This window comes from Canis lupus, chromosome 8 (assembly GCF_011100685.1).
Source record: "Canis lupus familiaris isolate Mischka breed German Shepherd chromosome 8, alternate assembly UU_Cfam_GSD_1.0, whole genome shotgun sequence".
Classification (NCBI taxonomy): Eukaryota; Metazoa; Chordata; class Mammalia; order Carnivora; family Canidae; genus Canis; species Canis lupus.
In genome coordinates this window covers 46,996,678-47,013,699 of record NC_049229.1, presented here as the reverse complement: position 1 = coordinate 47,013,699, position 17,022 = coordinate 46,996,678, and the positions used below count along the sequence as shown (strand labels likewise).

Sequence of the window (17,022 nt, the reverse complement as noted above, 5' to 3'; positions counted from 1 at the left end):
ATCACAGAGGGTTAAAGAATTGAAGAGATGATGTGTACAGAAAATATGTGAAGTTATTTGTCAGTAAAGGGGAGCAGAGCTGTTTTTAACCTTCTTATTTCTATAATTTTTCCAGTGACATTTCTGTCTCTCTCTTTTAAAATCTTGGAATCAAATATATTTTTATTCTAGTCTGCCTCTCCAGATTCCAGCACCTTTTTCTCATCCCACACTTAACAGATGCTTAGAGGAGGGAAGTCAATGTAAAAGTAGGCTAGCATTCTCAGCAATTCTGCCCTTTTTCATCAGGATGTTCCTTGCTAAATCAGTCCTTGCTATATCAGAGGAAAACCGTTTTGTTTTATAAGTGAAGGTTTAATTCTTGAAGGAATAACATTTAATGAAGTCACTCATGTATATTTGTATTGTGGGGTTAGGGGTGATGGTACTTTTTTTAGGGGCGGTCATGTATAGTTTTATGTTAAGTCTTAACATGCCTTAAAAGGCAAAGGTGAAGATAGCTGAATTGCAAATTCAGTTCACCAATTGTTTTCTCAATTCGAAGGCAGGAGATCAACTAAAAGATAAAATTGGTTGCATAACTAACTGAAAGACAAAGTTCTCAGAAAGCTTTTTTAAAAATGTTTCTTTAATATTACAGTTTCAGTTTTTTTAAACCACCTTTGACTGCAGTTTTAAGTAGATAGGTTCTTTCCTAATTTTATGAAGCTCTAGTTTTCCCTTACTGTCTCTCAAGAGTGAATAAAGAAGCCACATATCAAGACCAAAGAAAGAATTTTGTGGGCAAGATGAGTGGGAAGATTAAAATGAGGAAGGCAGAGGGGCACCTGGGCGGCTCAGTGGTTGAGTATCTGCCTTTGGCTCAGGTCGTGATCCCAGGTCCTGGGATCCAGTCCTCCATCAGACTCCCCGCAGGGAGCCTGCTTCTCCCTCTGCCTGTTATGTCTCTGCCTCTCTTTCAGTCTCCCATGAGTAAATAAATAAAATTTAAAAATAAAATGAAATGAGAAAGGCAGAAACCGAAAATTAAAGTCAGATGATAGATAAGGATCATGAAATACTGTTTAAATCCACGGTTCTTAAATTTTTGGTAGTTACAGTATCCTTTGAGATTCTGATGAAAGTTAAACAATCTGGCCCAGAAAGTACATAGACACATGTACATTCAAATTTCTACATAATCTTAGGGTATTGCTAAATCTTAAGAGCTTTTAGGATGTACGATGCCCTGGTCAATAACACATGGTCTAAATGGCAATCAGGGCTTGGGAGTATGTGGCTGGAAAGTTTTGACATTCAAACTGCAACAGTATTCCCTTCTCAAATACCAATCTTCAGGATAGCCGAGATTAATTTGTTGTTTTTAAACCTCTGGTCTGATAAAAGAGAACAGTTTTTAGTTTTAGCTATTTAAAAATTAGAATAATCTGTTCTTAAAATTAGATATTCTAATTTTCTTAAAATTGTTCTTAAAATAAGGTATTATTCTATTCAGGATACCCTAACATAAATAGCCTATAAAAAAAAAAGTTGAACTGGAATATCAACAAATTTCAAATTCACTGACTCCCTATGTATATATAGGAACTTAATGAATATTTCTTTTGGGAAGTGGGCTTAAAAAAAACAAAACCAGCCCTTTGTTCTTTCTACCTTTCCATGAATCTGTTTGTAAATTAATTTTTATTGCAAACCTGAACAGTTCACTATTCATTAAAAATTGAATGTTATTAATCCTGTAAGTTTAGTATTGGGCATTTTTATTTTACTATTGGTGATGATGCTATAGTTTGTTGCTGTTCATTTGGCTCAGTGCCTAAGTGGAACATTGAGCCAGTGATACAACTTAATAAGTTATAAATTGTTTCCTGTTAGACAAATTATGCCAGTTAGACCATTATTTAATGTACTCCAGAATTCTTAGGATTCATTGATTGAATAGGAGATTGACTAGATGACCTACTGCTGAATCCTTTGGCCATGCGGAGAGTCTAAGATTCCTTACATTGTTTTTACTTACTTGATGAGATAAAAAATTTGGGGGGCACCTGGGTGGCTTAGTTGGTTAAGCATCTGCCCTTGGCTCAGGTCATGATCCCAAGACCCTGGGATCAAGCCTTGTGTTGGGCTCCCTGCTCAGCAGGGAGTTGTCTTCTCCATCTTCCTCTCTCCCTCACTCATGCTTTCTCTTCCCTCACTCACTGTCCCTCTCTAGCTCACACTCTTTCTCTCTCTTAAATAAATAAAATCTTTAAAAATTTTGAAAGACGGATTTTTCTTCACTCTAAATGTCATTTATAACTTGAAAGCACATTACACATCCTAAGAAATAGAAACCAAAGAAAGAAAAATCCAAAAATGAAAACTTTATGCTTGTGGTACAATATTCTACTTTAAGGTAATGATGGTTTAATACAGCATTTTTAGCTTAAATTTTAGTGAGTGAACAAAAACATATTTTTGGCAGATGGACAATCAGTGCATTTTTTTCCTCATAACTTTCCCTGTAGAATTCTGGAATACAAATGTGAGGAATAATACAGTAGAATTGTATATATTCACGTTCAACCATCCTTGTTCAGGGAATAGTAAATAAAAGAGTTAAAAGCAGTTAAATTGGGGCACCTGGGTGAGTGACTCAGTTGGTTAAGCATCTACTTTAGCTTAGGTTATGATCCCAAGGTCCTGGGATCAGGCCCATGTCAGGCTTTCTGCTCAGCGAGGGGCCTGCTTCTCCCTCTCCCTCTGCCTGCAGCTCTGCCTACTTGTGCTCTCTCTCTCTCTGTCAAATAAATAAAATCTTAATTAAAAAAAAAAAGCAATTAAATTTAAATTTAGATTCTTTTTGCCATTCTATTCCATGATTTTCTTCTCTACAGTGTTTTTGTGCCTCCCATAGTATAAGGATGCTATGTGATTCTGGTACTACATAGATGCTTTTCTCATGGCATAGCTCCTGAGCATAAGCCAGCTACTTTAACTGTGTTCAGTTGAAAGTAGCGAACTGTTCCATACTAGGAAAAATCTCTGGTTGTGTTGGATTTATTGCAAGATAGTGTAATACTATATGGATGATTTAAAGTATTCCCAATATAATTTTGAATTTATGTGACTTTTGCTTTTAGTGCTTTATTTATAAAGATTTTTATTTATTTTCCATGAGAGACACAGAGAAGCAGAGATATAGGCAGAGGGAGAAGCAGGCTCTCTGCGGAGAACCCCATGTGAGACTCAGTCCTGGGACCTGGGATCACAATCTGAGCCAAAGGCAGACAGACACTCAGCCACTGAGCCACCCAGGCATCCCTAGTGCTATCTTTAAAATAACCCTGTGAGATTAGAGTCTCCTGAAAAAAAGAAGTTGAGCTAATCTAAGGAAATACATGAGTTTACTTTTGTTTTTCATGTGTTCAAAATGATACCTATGGTTTTATATTTTAGTTTATAAATTACTACATTTGGAGCTAATTAATGCTATTGTAAAAATCAGAGTAATTTTACCATTTCGGCTAAGTTAGTTCTTTTGTTTGTTTTTCTTATAAGGAAACGATCTTAATGTCAGGATCAAGTTTCCTGAGTGTGTCTTTCATATCTCCTATGTATATAAAATTTGTGCTATAGTTTTGGGTTGTTGATTCTTTTTTCATAGTAAACTTTCTAAAGCATATTCTTGTCCATTCTTCCTTACAATTTATATACAAGAAGCCCCTCTTGTATATAAATGTATATAAAAGTTAGAGATGGTGTTGTGACTATAGAACAAAGAAAAGCAAACAAATATAATGTTGGAGGGGGAAAAAAGCTCTAGAAGAAAAGTTCCCATTTCTCTAAGAGTTCTAACCATAAAGGCCATTCAAAAGCCTTTGATCCATTCCAGATTTTGTCTGGACAGACTAAATTTCAGTGACTTTATTATTTTTTTTAATAGAAGTGAGACTTTTATATAACTACGTGTGATTTTTCTTTTTTTTTCTTTTTTAAGATTTATGTATTTATTTGAGAGAGGGAGCACAAGTTGGAGGGGCAAAGAGAGAGAGAGAGAGAATCTGAAGCAGTCTCAACACTTGAGTGGTGCCCCAATGTGGGACTTGATCTGACAACCCGAGCTGAAACCAAGAGTTGGTCACTTAACTGACTTCGCCACCCAGATGCCCCAGTGATTTATTTTTTTTACTGTTTATTAGATGTCTCTTGATTATGTGTGAGTATGTATTTCTGTTTCTATACTTGCCAATTCTATCCTCAGTTTCAGGAAGGATTTTATATGACTTGCTTTTCACTTAATTGAAATTATAAAATAGTTGATATACCCAAAAGAATTATAAAGTAGTTGATATATCCAAAAGAATATAATGCAGGGTGTAGAGCATAATGAAATGAAAACGTGTGCATCTCCAGCTCAGCTTAAGAACATTACTTAACATTTGCATTATAGGGATCCCAGAAAGAGAAGAAAGAGAAAGGGGGACAGAAAATTTATTTGAAGAAATAATAGCTGATGGCTTCCCAAATGTGGGGAAGGAAACAGAAATCCAGATCCAGGAAGTTACAGAGAGCCCCCAACAAAATCAACCCACAGAGGATACATAGTAATTAAAATGGCAAAAAGGAGTGATAAGGAGAGGATTTTAAAAGCAGGAAAGAAAAGAACATAGCCACAATCAAGGGAAACCCCAAAATGCTGTCGGCTGATTTTTCCTCAGAAGCTTTGCAGACCAGAAGGGAATGGCATGATATATTTAAAGTGCTAAAAGGGGAAGGAAAAAAAAAAAAAAAAAACCCCAGCCAAGAATACTCTTTCTAGCAAGTCTGTTATTCAGAACAGGAGAGATAAAAGAGTTTCCCAAACAAAAGTTAAAGGAATCCATGATCACTAAACTAGCCCTACAAGAAATGTTAAATGGGAGTCTTTGAGCGGAAAGGAAAGACCATAAGCAGGAGTAAAAGTAGGAAGGACCAAGGCAGTAAAATTAAGTATATCTTTAAAAATCATCAAGGGATTTGCAAAATAAAGGATGCAAAGTATGACACCATATACCTAAGACATGGTGGGGGGTGGGTAGTAAGGAATAGTTTTAAACTTAAGTGACCATCAACTTACTATAGATTGTTATGTGCCTAAGAGGTTATCTACAAACCTAATGATAACCACAAATCAAAAACCAGCAATAAATATACAAAAAATAAAGAGAAAGAAATCCAAGTATATTGTTAAAGAAAGCTAGCAAACCATGAGAGAAGATAGCAAGAGAAGAAAGGAACAGAGAACTACAAAAGCAACCATAAAATAAGTAACAAAAATGGCATTAAGTACATACCTATCAATAATTACTTTGAATGTAAATGGAGTAAACACTCCAAAGACATAGGGTGACAGAATGCATAAAAAACAAGACCCATTTATATGCTGCCTATGAGAGACTCATTTCAGACCTAAGGACACATGCAAATTGAAAGAGAAGGGATGGGAAAGCATTTATCATGAAAATGGAAGTGAAAAGATACCAGGGAGGCACCTGGGTGGCTCAGTCAGTTAGGGATCTATCTTCAGCTTGGGTCATGATCCCAGTGGGTCATGATCCTGGCGTCCTGGAATTGAGCCCCACATCTGGTCCCCTGATCAGCAGGAATCCTGTTTCTCTTTCTTCTTCTGCTGTTCCCCCTGCTTGTGCTATCTGGCACGTGCTCTCTCTCTCCCTTTCCCTTTCTCTCTCTCCCCGTCAAATAAATAAATAAAATCTTAAAAAAAAAAAAAAAAAAAAAAAAGCAAGCAAGCCAGCCAGCCAGGATAGCAATACTTATGTCAGACAAAGTAGATTTTAAAACAAAGACTATAACAAGAGACAAAGAAGGACACTACATAATCATGAAGGGAATACTCCAACAAGAAGATATAACAATTTATGACCCAGCAGAGCGCGCTCAAATATATAAAGCAGCTAATAACAAATATAAAGGAAGAAATCAATAGTAATACAATAATAGGGGACTTTAAAAATTATTTATTTATTCATGAGAGAGAGAGAGAGGCAGAGATATAGGCAGAGATACAGGGCAGAGGGAGAAGCAGGCTCCCCTTGAGGAGCTTTATGTGGGACCTGATCCCAGGACTCTGGGATCACACGCTGAGTCAAAGGCAGATGCTCAACTACTGATCTACCCAGGTGTCCCCAATAATAGGGGACTTTAACACCCTACTTACATCAATGGATACATCATCCAAATAGAAATCAACAAGGAAACAGTGGCTTTGAATGACACATTGGACCAGATGGAGCTGGCAGATATATTCAGAACATTCCATTCTAAAAGAACAGAATACACATTCTTTTGGAGTACACATGAAACATTCTCCAGGGTATATCACATATTAGGCCACAAAACAAGTCTCAACAAATGCAAAAAGCTGAAGTCATAACATGCATCTTTTCTGACCACAGCACTATGAAACTAGAAATCAACCAGAAAATTAAATCTGGAAAAAAAAATACAGATACATGGAGGTTAAATAACATGCTACTAAACACTGAAAGGGTCAGCTAAGAAGTCAATGAGGAAATAAAAAAATAATACATAGAGACAAAACAAAAACATAATGGTCCAAAATCTTTGAGATGCAGCAAGAGCTATTTTTAAGAGGGAAGTTTATAGCAATATAGGCCTATCTCAGGAAGCAACAACAAAAAAAAATCTCAAACAACCTAATTTACACCTCAAAGAACTAGAAAAAGAACAAATGAAACTCAAAACCAGTAGAAGGAAGGAAATAATAAAAAGAGTGGAAATGAATGAAATAGAAACTTAAAAAAAAAAAAACAAAAAAACAGAACAGATCAATGAAACCAGGAGCTGGTTCTCCAAAAAGATCAACAAAACTGATAAACCTTCAGCCAGACTCATCAGAAACAGAGAGAGAGAGAGGACTTAAAATCAGAAATGAAAGAGGAGAAATAACAATAACACAGATATACAAAGGATTATAAGAGAATATTATGAAAAATTAGATACCAACAAATTGGACAACCTAGAAGGGATGGATAAATTCCTACATACATGTAACCTCCCAACACTGAATTAGGAAGAAATAGAAAATTTGAATAGATTGATTACCAGCCATGATATTGAATCAGTAATAAAAATTCTCCCAAGAAAAAAGTCCAGGACCAGACAACTTCACAGGTGAATTCTATCAAACAGTTAAAGAAGAGTTAATACTTATTTTTCTCAAACTGTCCCAAAACACAGAAGAAGAGGGAAAGTTTCCAAATTCATTCTGTGAATCCAGCATTACTCTGATACCAAAACCAGATAAACACACTATAAAAAAAAGGGAATACAGGCCAATATCTCTCATGAACATAGACAAAATAATCCTCAACAGAATATTAGCAAACCCAACAATACATGAAAAAAGTCGTTTACCACAATCAAATGGGATTTAATCCTGCGGTGCAAGAGTGCTTCACTATTCACAAATCAATCCACAAGATACGTCACATCAATAAGAGAAAGGGTTAAAAAACATGATCATTTCAATAGGTGCAGAAAAAGCATTTGACAAAGTACAACATCCACTCATGATAAAAACCCTCAATGAAGCAGGTTTAGAGGGAATATCACCTCAGCATAAAAAAAGCCATATATGGAAAAACCCAGAGCCAACATCCTACTCAATGGTGAAAAACTGAGAGCTTTTCCCTTAAGATCAGGAACAAGACAATGATGTCCACTCTCCCCACTTTTATTCAACATACTGTTGAAAGTCCTAGCTACAGCAAGGAGACCAGAAGAAATAAAAGGCATCTTTTTAGTAAGGAAGAAGTAAAACTTCACTCTTTGCAGATGACATGATTCTATATGTAGAAAACCCTAAAGATTCCACCAAAAAACTACTAGAATTGATCAACGAACCCTAAAGATTCGACCAAAAAACTACTAGAACTGATAAATGGGATACAAAATCAGTAATACAGAAATCTTTTGCATTTCTACACACTAATAATTAAGCAGCAGAAAGATAAATTAAGACAACAGTCCCATTTAGAAATACACCAAAGATAAGAAAATACCTAGGAATAAACTTAACCAAGGAGGTGAAAGGTTTATACTCTGAAAACTATCATACGCTAATGAAAGAAACTGAAGATGACACAATGCAATGGGACAGACATTCCGTGCTCATGGATTGGAAGAACAAATATTACTAAAACGGCCATACTACCCAAAGCAACCTACAGACTGATGCAATCCCTATCAAAATACCAACCGCATTTTCCACAGAACTAGGACAAATAACTCTAAAATTTGTGTGGAACCAAATTCGGCTGCTGAGTAGCCGAAGAGTGTAGAGGAAGAACTACTACAACTCGTGTAGAGTTGTGTGGAACCAAATTCGGCTACCGCTGAGTAGCCGAAGCAGTCGTGTAGAGGAAGAACAAAACTAGAGGGATCACAAACTTAGGTTTCAAGATATGCTACAAAACTGTAAACATCAAAATGGTATTGTCTGGCACAAATATTGACACATAGATCAATGGAACAGAATAGAAAACCTGGGGGAGCCTGGGTGGCTCAGTTGGTTGAGCGTCCAGCTCTTGATTTCAGCTCAGGTCATGATCTCGGGGCCCTGTGATTGAGCCCCCTTTTGGGCTCTGTGCTCAGCAGGGAGTCTGCTTGAGGATTCCTCCTCCCTCTGCCCCATCTCCTGCTTGCATGCAGGCACCTGCTCTCACACTCTCAAATAAATCTTTTTAAAAAATACACAATTCAACACCCCAAAAAACAAGTAATCTAATTAAAAGGTGGGCAGAAGACATGAACAGACATTTCTCCAAAGAAGATACACAGATGGCCGACACATGAAAAGATGACAACATCACTCATCATCAGGGAAATGCAAATCAAAATCACAATGAGATAGTACCTCACACCCGTCAGAATGGCTAAAATCAACAACACAAAGAAAAACAAAAACTGTTAGCAAGGATATGGAGAAAGGGGAACCCTGTTGGTGGGAATGCATACTGATGCAGCCACTGTGGAAAACAGTATGGAGGTTCCTCAGGAAGTTAATAGAATTACCCTGTGATCTAGCAATCATATTACTAGGTATTTACCCAAAGAATACAAAAACACTAATTCAGAGGGATACATACACCCCTATTTTTATTACAGCATTATTTACAATAGCCAAATTATGGAAACAGTCCAAGTGCCAACAATAGATGAATGGATAAAGAAGATGTAGTGTTTTATACAATGGAATATTACTCAGCTAGGAAAACAAATGGAATCTTTCCATTTGCAACAACATGGATGGATCTAGAGGGTATAATGTTAAGTGAAATAAGTCAGTTAGAGAAAGACAAATACCATATGATCTCACTTGTTCAATTTAAGAAACAAAAGAAATGAACATATTAATAAAAGATAAAAATAATAGATTTAACTATAGAAATCAAGCTGATGGTTACCAGAGGGGAGTTCAGTGGGGGCATGGGTGAAATAGGAGAAGGGAATCAAGAGAATACTTATTATGATAAGCACTGATAAAATGTACAGAATTGTTGAATTATTATATACCTGAAACTCATAGAATACTGTATATTAATATACTGGAATTAAAATAGTAAAAAAGAATTAGAGCATTATTAAAACTTTGAAGTCTCCACATGAATCTTTACCAGTTATGACCCCCTTTCTTTCCGTCAATAACATTTCCCTTAATTGTGTTTATTGTTGTCTATTTTCTTCATAGTTTTGGTAATTATGCATATCTGCCTAAATACTATCTTGTTTAGTTTTGCATATTTTTGAGAGACTGTAATGTCAAGGGTCTAAGAGCACAGATTTTCATGCCAGTGGTTCTGCCATCATATGATTAGGGCATATTACTTCTCCATGCCTCTTTCTTCATGTATGAAATAGAGATTAAAAATAGAATTTACTTGGGGCATCTGGGTGGCTTGGTTAAGTGTCCAACTCTTTCTTGGTTTTTGTTTTGTTTTGTTTTTTAATATTTTATTTATTTATTCATGAGAGACACAGAAAGAGGCTCAACCACTGAGCCTCCCAGGCAACCCCAAACTCTTGGTTTTGACTCAGGTCATGATCTCAGGGTTATGGGATCAATCCCTGTATCAGGCTCTGCACTCAGCACAGAGTCTGCTTATCCCTCAGCCTCCCCCTCTGCCTCTCCCATCTCTCTTTTTTTCTCTCTCTGTATCTAAAGTAAGTAAGTAAGTAAGTAAATAAATAAATAAATACAATCTGAAAAATAGAATTTACCTGATAAGCCTGTTGTGAGGATTAAATGAGTCATTATAAGCAAAGTGTATGGTGTATAGTGGCTATTACATGGGCAGTATTGTCTGAGTGTTTGTTGTTAATATCTATATAAAGCAATCATAAGCAATTTATTTCCCTCCTCCTTCAACATTGTGAGATTCATTCATGTTATATGCTGTAAACCATTCATTTTTACTTCTTTTTCTCTTGATTAATTTGTTTTTTGTGATTTATTTTTTATTGAGGTAATCATTTTTACTTCTGAGTAGTATTCCGGTGAATATTCTGTATTTCTTCTGTAAATGGATAATTAGACTCTAGTGTTATTGTTCTTTTACTCTTCTTTTACTAACAACAAACAATGCTACACAGGCATTATGTTGTACACCTTTCTGTGCCCATGTGTAAGAGTTGCTCAGGGATGTATACCTAGAAGTGGAATTGCTGAGTTGTAGGAGTATGTGTGTCTTCAACTTTCCTAGACCATGCTAAATTACTTTTCAGAATGGTTGCACCAATTTATGCTTCTATTAAGGGAATAAGAATGCCTATTGCCCCATATCTTATTGTTTCTTTCTTAAATATTTGCTAAATGGAAAAAGATAAAATGACATATGGTGTTCTGATTGGCATGTTTCTGATTACTACAGAGGTTTGAGTATTTTCTTCATGTATTCATTAGTCATTTCTTTTTCTTTGTGAAATACTTCTATTTTGTGCATCAGTTTTGCATTGATATTCTATTTTAAACTGATGATTTATTTTTTCTTAAAAGTTCTTTAAATGTTAGGATACTACTATTTTGTTTATATATGTAGCATATATTCTCCTAATTTGTAGCAAATCTTTCATTTTCAGATGGATGAACTTTCACAAACATTTGTAGATTAAATTCTTTTGTTAGGTTAGTGTCTTTTTTGGCATAAACAAGGTTTATGTATAAAATACAGTTTCCAGAGTCCTTAATCTGGACTTTTAAAAAGTAAGGCTTTTGCAGCCACCCAGGCTGCCCTGTGCCATTAATTCTTGGTCTTTTTAGTTTTATTACATTTTTCCAATAGATAAGACCATTTTTAACTTGTGGCTCAGCATGTGAAACAATTACTCTTCTTTATATTTAGAGAATTTTGTTTGCTTAAAGACATACTAGTGGTATACCTTACATGACTGAATTGGCCACAGAAGATGATTCTTTTAGGAATTTTAACCTTCTTTGTTGTTGAATATAACAAGTCAGATGAACTTTTGCTTACCAATTAAGTTTTTCTTAGAATTGACTTAAAAAGCATTCCTTTATTTGAAGTTTTATTTTGCCATTTTTTTATTTGTAATATCTTCTAGGGAGCATTTAGGTTTTTTTTTTGTTGTTGTTATTTTTTTGTTTTTTGTTTTGTTTTTTTATAATAGTCACAGAGAGAGAGAGAGAGGCAGAGACATAGGCAGAGGGAGAAGCAGGCTCCATGCACCAGAGACATAGGCAGAGGGAGAAGCAGGCTCCATGCTCCATGCTCGAGCCCAACGTGGGATTCGATCCCGGGTCTCCAGGATCGCGCCCTGGGCCAAAGGCAGGCGCCAAACCGCTGCGCCACCCAGGGATCCCAGGAGTTGATCCTATAATTAGTTTGTCTCTTCCCTTTAATGTGAGCTTCCTGTGGTTTAGGGGCAGTTATTTTTTCAAGTGGGCTCTACACCCATTGGGGCCTAGCATGAGGCTTGAACTCAAAACTGTAAAATCAAGACCTGAGGTGAGATCAAGAGTTGGACATTTAACCGACTGAGCCACCCAGGTACCCTAGGGATAGTTAATTCTTAAACAATCTGTAAGCTTGCACATGAAACTCCTACTGTAGTAGGAGTTCACACAGTGGATACCTGATAATTTATTATCTCTTCTTGTTTTTTGTTCCTTCCTGTGTAGAGCAAATTACTGTATATGCATGTAAATCCTTCATATACTCTATACTTATGCAGTGTTGAAGAAATTTATTTTGTGAAGCATGATGTTGTCATGAAAACTATTACAGTTCAGCTGATTTTTTTGGTCATTGTAGATAAGACTTTTATTTGAAATAGTTGCCTTTACTTTCTTTTAGAAAATTGTCTTTAATTTCAGCATTAATTGTGGAGTCTCATACACCTCTCTCCCATTTAAATAGTCAATGTGATTTCAACAGATACTGTATCAGTGAATAGTGCATTTTCTAGAGCTATTATGGAAATAAGATTCAGGAGCACTTCTGTTAACCATTTGAATCCAGTTCACCATCATCTGCAGGATTATATAATAGTAGCCTCCTAATTGTCTTCTTGCCTTCCTTTTTATTCTCATCAATCTATTCTTTTTTGTTAAGTGAAAAATTTGGAGGTATTTAGCACATTCACAGTGTTGAACAACTACTACCTCTATCTAGTTCCAAAATACTTTTTGTTCAAGTTTAATCAGCATATAGTGTTAGATTAGTTTCAGGTATACGATATACTGATTCAGCAATTCCTTACATTACTCAGTGCTCATTATGATAAGTATGCTTTTTCTTTAAAGATTTATCTCTTTATTTATTTATTTATTTATTTGGGGAGGGGGGGAGCGGAGAGAATCCCAAGCACACTTCCCACTCAACAGAGTCTGAGGCAAGGCTCACCCCAGATCCTGAGACCATGACCTGGGCCAAAACCAAGAGTTGGAAGTTCAACCAACTAAGTGTACTGTTCAGTGTACAGTTCAACCATGCTGAGTACACTCTTAATCCCCTTTATCTGTTTCACCATTCCCCCCCCCCCACCTCCCCTCTGGCAGCTACCAGTTCTCAATTGAAGAGTCTAGGTTTGTCTTCTTTTTTCTTTGTTCATTTGTTTTGTTTCTTAAATTCCACATATGAGTGAGATCATATGATATGTGTGTTTCTCTGACTTACTTCATTTAGCTTTATATCATCTAGCATCCATGTTGTTGCAAAAAGCAAAATCTCATTCTTTTTTATGATTGAGTAGTATTCCATTGTATAAATACCACATTTTTATCAATTCATCTATTCATGGACACTTGGGTTGCTTCCATATCATAGTTATTGTAAATAATGCTGCAGTAAACATAGGGGTGGATGTATCTTTTTTGAATTAGTGTTTTCTATTTCTTTGGGTAAATAAATACTCAGTAGTGGAATTACTAGGTCATATGGTAATTCTGTTTTTAACTTTTTAAGGAAACTCCATACTCTTCCACAGTAGCTATACCAGTTTACCTGCAAGACTCTCTTGAGACCTAAAGACACATGCAGATTGAAAGTACAGGATGAAAAAATAATTTATCATGCAAATTGATGTGAAAAGAAAGCTGGGGTAGCAATACTTATGTAAGCAAAATAGAATTTAAAACAAAGAATGTATCAGGAGACAAGAACACTGTGTAATCAGAAAGGAAACAATCCAACAAGAGGGTATAACAATTGTAAACATGCACCCAACCTGGGAGCACCTAAATACAAAATGCAACTATTAACCAATATAAAGAAAGAAATCAATAGTAATACAATAATAGTAGAGGAGTTTAACATCCCACTTATATCTGTGAAAAGTTCATCCAGATAGAAAATCAACAATGAAACAGTGGCTTTGTTTTGTTTTTGTTGTTGTTGTTGTTGTTGTTGTTGTTTGTTGTTTTGTTTTTTGATGGTTTTTGATTTTTAAAGACTATTTTTAAAAATAAACTCTATATCCAGTGTGGGGCTCAAAGTTACAACCCTGAGTTTAAGAGTTAGTTGCATGCTCTACTGACTGAGCCAGCCAGGTGCACTGGAAACAGTGGCTTTGAATGATACACTGGACTAGATAGGTCTAACAGATATATTCACAACATACCATCCAAAAGCACTCGAATACACATTCTTTTCAAGTATGTCCAGATCATTCTTTAGAATAAGTAGATCATGTTAGGCCCCAAAACAAATCTCATCAGATTCACAAAAACTGAAATCCTATCATGCATCTTTTCTGACCACAGTGCTATGAAACTGGAAATCAATCACAAGAAAAAAAAAATCTGGAAAGAACATAAATGAATGAAGTCTAAATAACATGCTGTAAACAACGAATGCTTCAACCACAAAATTAAAAAGGAAATCTTCAGTCCATTCTTACCCAGCAGCCAAACGCAAAACTAAGTTCTGTTTAGAACCTTCCAATGGCTTCCCATTTCTCTCAGAGTTAAAAGTCAGTGTAAGGGCCTATATGACTTTGCCCTTTGTAACCCATTTGGTCTCATCTCTCCTAGTCTGTTGTTTCATTTTGCACTGAACACACTGACCTCCTTTCTGTTTGTCAGGTACTCCAGGCAAGCCACCCTCTTAGGAGATTGCACTGGTTATTTTCTTTTTTTTTTTTTGAATTTTCATTCTACTTGCATGGCTCACTTTTTTACCTCCTTCAGTTCCTTGCTCAAATGTTACTTTCTTTACTTGAAACTTTGTTACTGCCTCCAGTACTTCTAATCCCCCTCTTAACCTGTTCATCTCATTCTGCAGGGCCTTTACTCTCTTGTAAGGTACAACTCAGTGTAGTAAATGTTTCACAACGAGTTCTCAGAGTATAGTTCCAGCTTGAATGATGGTTGATCTTTCTGTTTGTGCTAATAAGTAAGGTGAAAGTGAAACAAGGAAGATGTGTCAGCATTCCACTGACATATCAGTGGCATGAGAAACTTGCTGAATTGGATAATAGTTTTCAAATAATATAACTGAATTTGCTGAATTGGATAATAGTTTTCAAGTAATAGAAGAATATATCCTCAATTTTTTGGTGCTATTCATATTGTAATGATTATAGACATCACATACTTTTGAGTTTAGTCCATCAATTTCTTAGATCTAGGCAGTCACAAAACAGTCATTCAACCTATGATTGGTAGTTCTTGCGAGGTTCCATGGTGTAAATACTGCCACCATGGCTGATTTCAAGCCACCAACATAAAGTCGCTGAACATGACGTTGTGGATGGATGTACAATAACCCAGCAAGCATCATGTCACTTTCCACCATACAGAGACAAAGTTGTAAATAACTTCAGCAGCATAGATAATAAAACATAGTAAAATGATTAAGAAGTGATGAGTTTTTAATATTTATTACCTTTGTTTTAAAATAACTTATTTATATGTTTATATAATTTTTTTTTAATTTTTATTTATTTATGATAGTCACAGAGAGAGAGAGAGAGAGAGAGGCAGAGACACAGGCAGAGGGAGAAGCAGGCTCCATGCACCGGGAGCCCGACGTGGGATTCGATCCCGGGTCTCCAGGATCGCGCCCTGGGCCAAAGGCAGGCGCTAAACCGCTGCGCCACCCAGGGATCCCTAATTATTTTTTAATAAAGGCTGTGTTTAACACCTAGTTTGCAAACTTGCTGAAAATTTATCGTTTGGTCTTACCACTCAGCAAGCCACTGTAAATAATTTGCCTGTTTATTTTCTATTTATCTCCTTCATAGAGGCAGGGTTTTTGTTCACTGTTGTTTATTGCTGCATGGCATGGTAGGTATTCAATAAATGCTTGTTGAATAAATTTTAATTAAAATATTTAGGCAGCCCGGATGGTTCAGCGGTTTAGCGCCGCCTTCGGCCCAGGGCCTGATCCTGGAGATGCAGGATCGAGTCCCACATCAGGCTTCCTGCGTGGAGCCTGCTTCTCCCTCTGCTTGTGTCTCTGCCTCTCTCTCTCTCTCTCTCTCTCTCTCTCTGTCTCTCTGTCTCTGTCTCTCATAAATAAAATCTTTAAAAAAAATAATATGAGGTTTTTTTGTATATGTATTTTAAAGATTTTACTTAGTTATTAGAGTTAGAGAAGCACAAGTGTCGGGGGAGCAATGGGCAGGGTGGAAGGGGCAGAGGCAGAGGGAGAGGGAGAAGCAGGCTCCCTGCTAAGCAGCAAGCCTGATGTGGGTCTCCATCCCAGGACCCTGAAATCATGACCAGAGCCAAAGGCAGATGCTTAACCAATTGAGCCCCCAGGCACCTCATATATATGCTTAAAATTACTTGACCTTTAAGTCATTAAAAAAATTTCAGTTCAGTATATAACCTTTGAATTCAAAGAAGGAAAGATATGGCTGTAAACTTAAATATTGACAGGGACATTTAAATTTTGTTAATAAGGTGAATTACATTGATTTTTGAATGTTAGGTAACTGCATTTCTTAGAAAAACTACATGTGATCATGATGTATTATTCTTTTAATGTTTTGTTTATTTTGGTTTGCTAAATTTTTGTTTAGAATTCTTGGATGTCTGCTCAAGATATTGTTCTGCAGCTTACTTTTTCAAGTAATGTTTTTGTTTGGGTATCAGGGTAATGTTAGCCTGATTGCAGACTTCGAAAATATTCCCTCTTCAGTTTTTTGGGGAAGAGTTTGTATAGAATTTGTATATTTTCTTACATGTTTGGTGGAATTTGGCAATGAATCCGTTTAGCCTAGGAGTTGTCTTTGTGGAAAGATTTTTTTTTCAAAGATTTTTATGTATTTATTCATGAGAGACACACAGAGGCAGAGAGACATAGAGTGAGAAGCAGGTTCCCCACAGAGAGCCCGATATGGGACTGGATCCCTGGACCTGGGATCACGCCCTGAGCCAAAGGCAGATGCTCAACTGCTGAGCCACCCAGGTGTCCCATTTGTGGAAAGATTTTTAACTAGAAATTCAATTTTAGGGGGATCCCTGGGTGGCTCAGCGGTTTAGCGCCTGCC

At 36.3% G+C, this 17,022-nt stretch overlaps 1 protein-coding gene across 15 annotated transcripts in view; it reads left to right on the top strand.

Moving 5' to 3' along the window:
* Positions 1-17,022, top strand: part of NUMB (NUMB endocytic adaptor protein) — a 162,616-nt gene that overhangs the window by 72,681 nt on the left and 72,913 nt on the right. The window contains exon 1 of one of the 15 annotated variants that reach the window (XM_038545199.1): positions 11,247-11,269. The exons of the other annotated variants lie outside the window; for them this stretch is intronic. The gene's annotated coding sequence lies outside the window, so the exon portion shown is untranslated. Of the gene's footprint in view, positions 1-11,246; positions 11,270-17,022 lie in introns of those variants that run through there. 15 annotated transcript variants of the gene reach the window in all.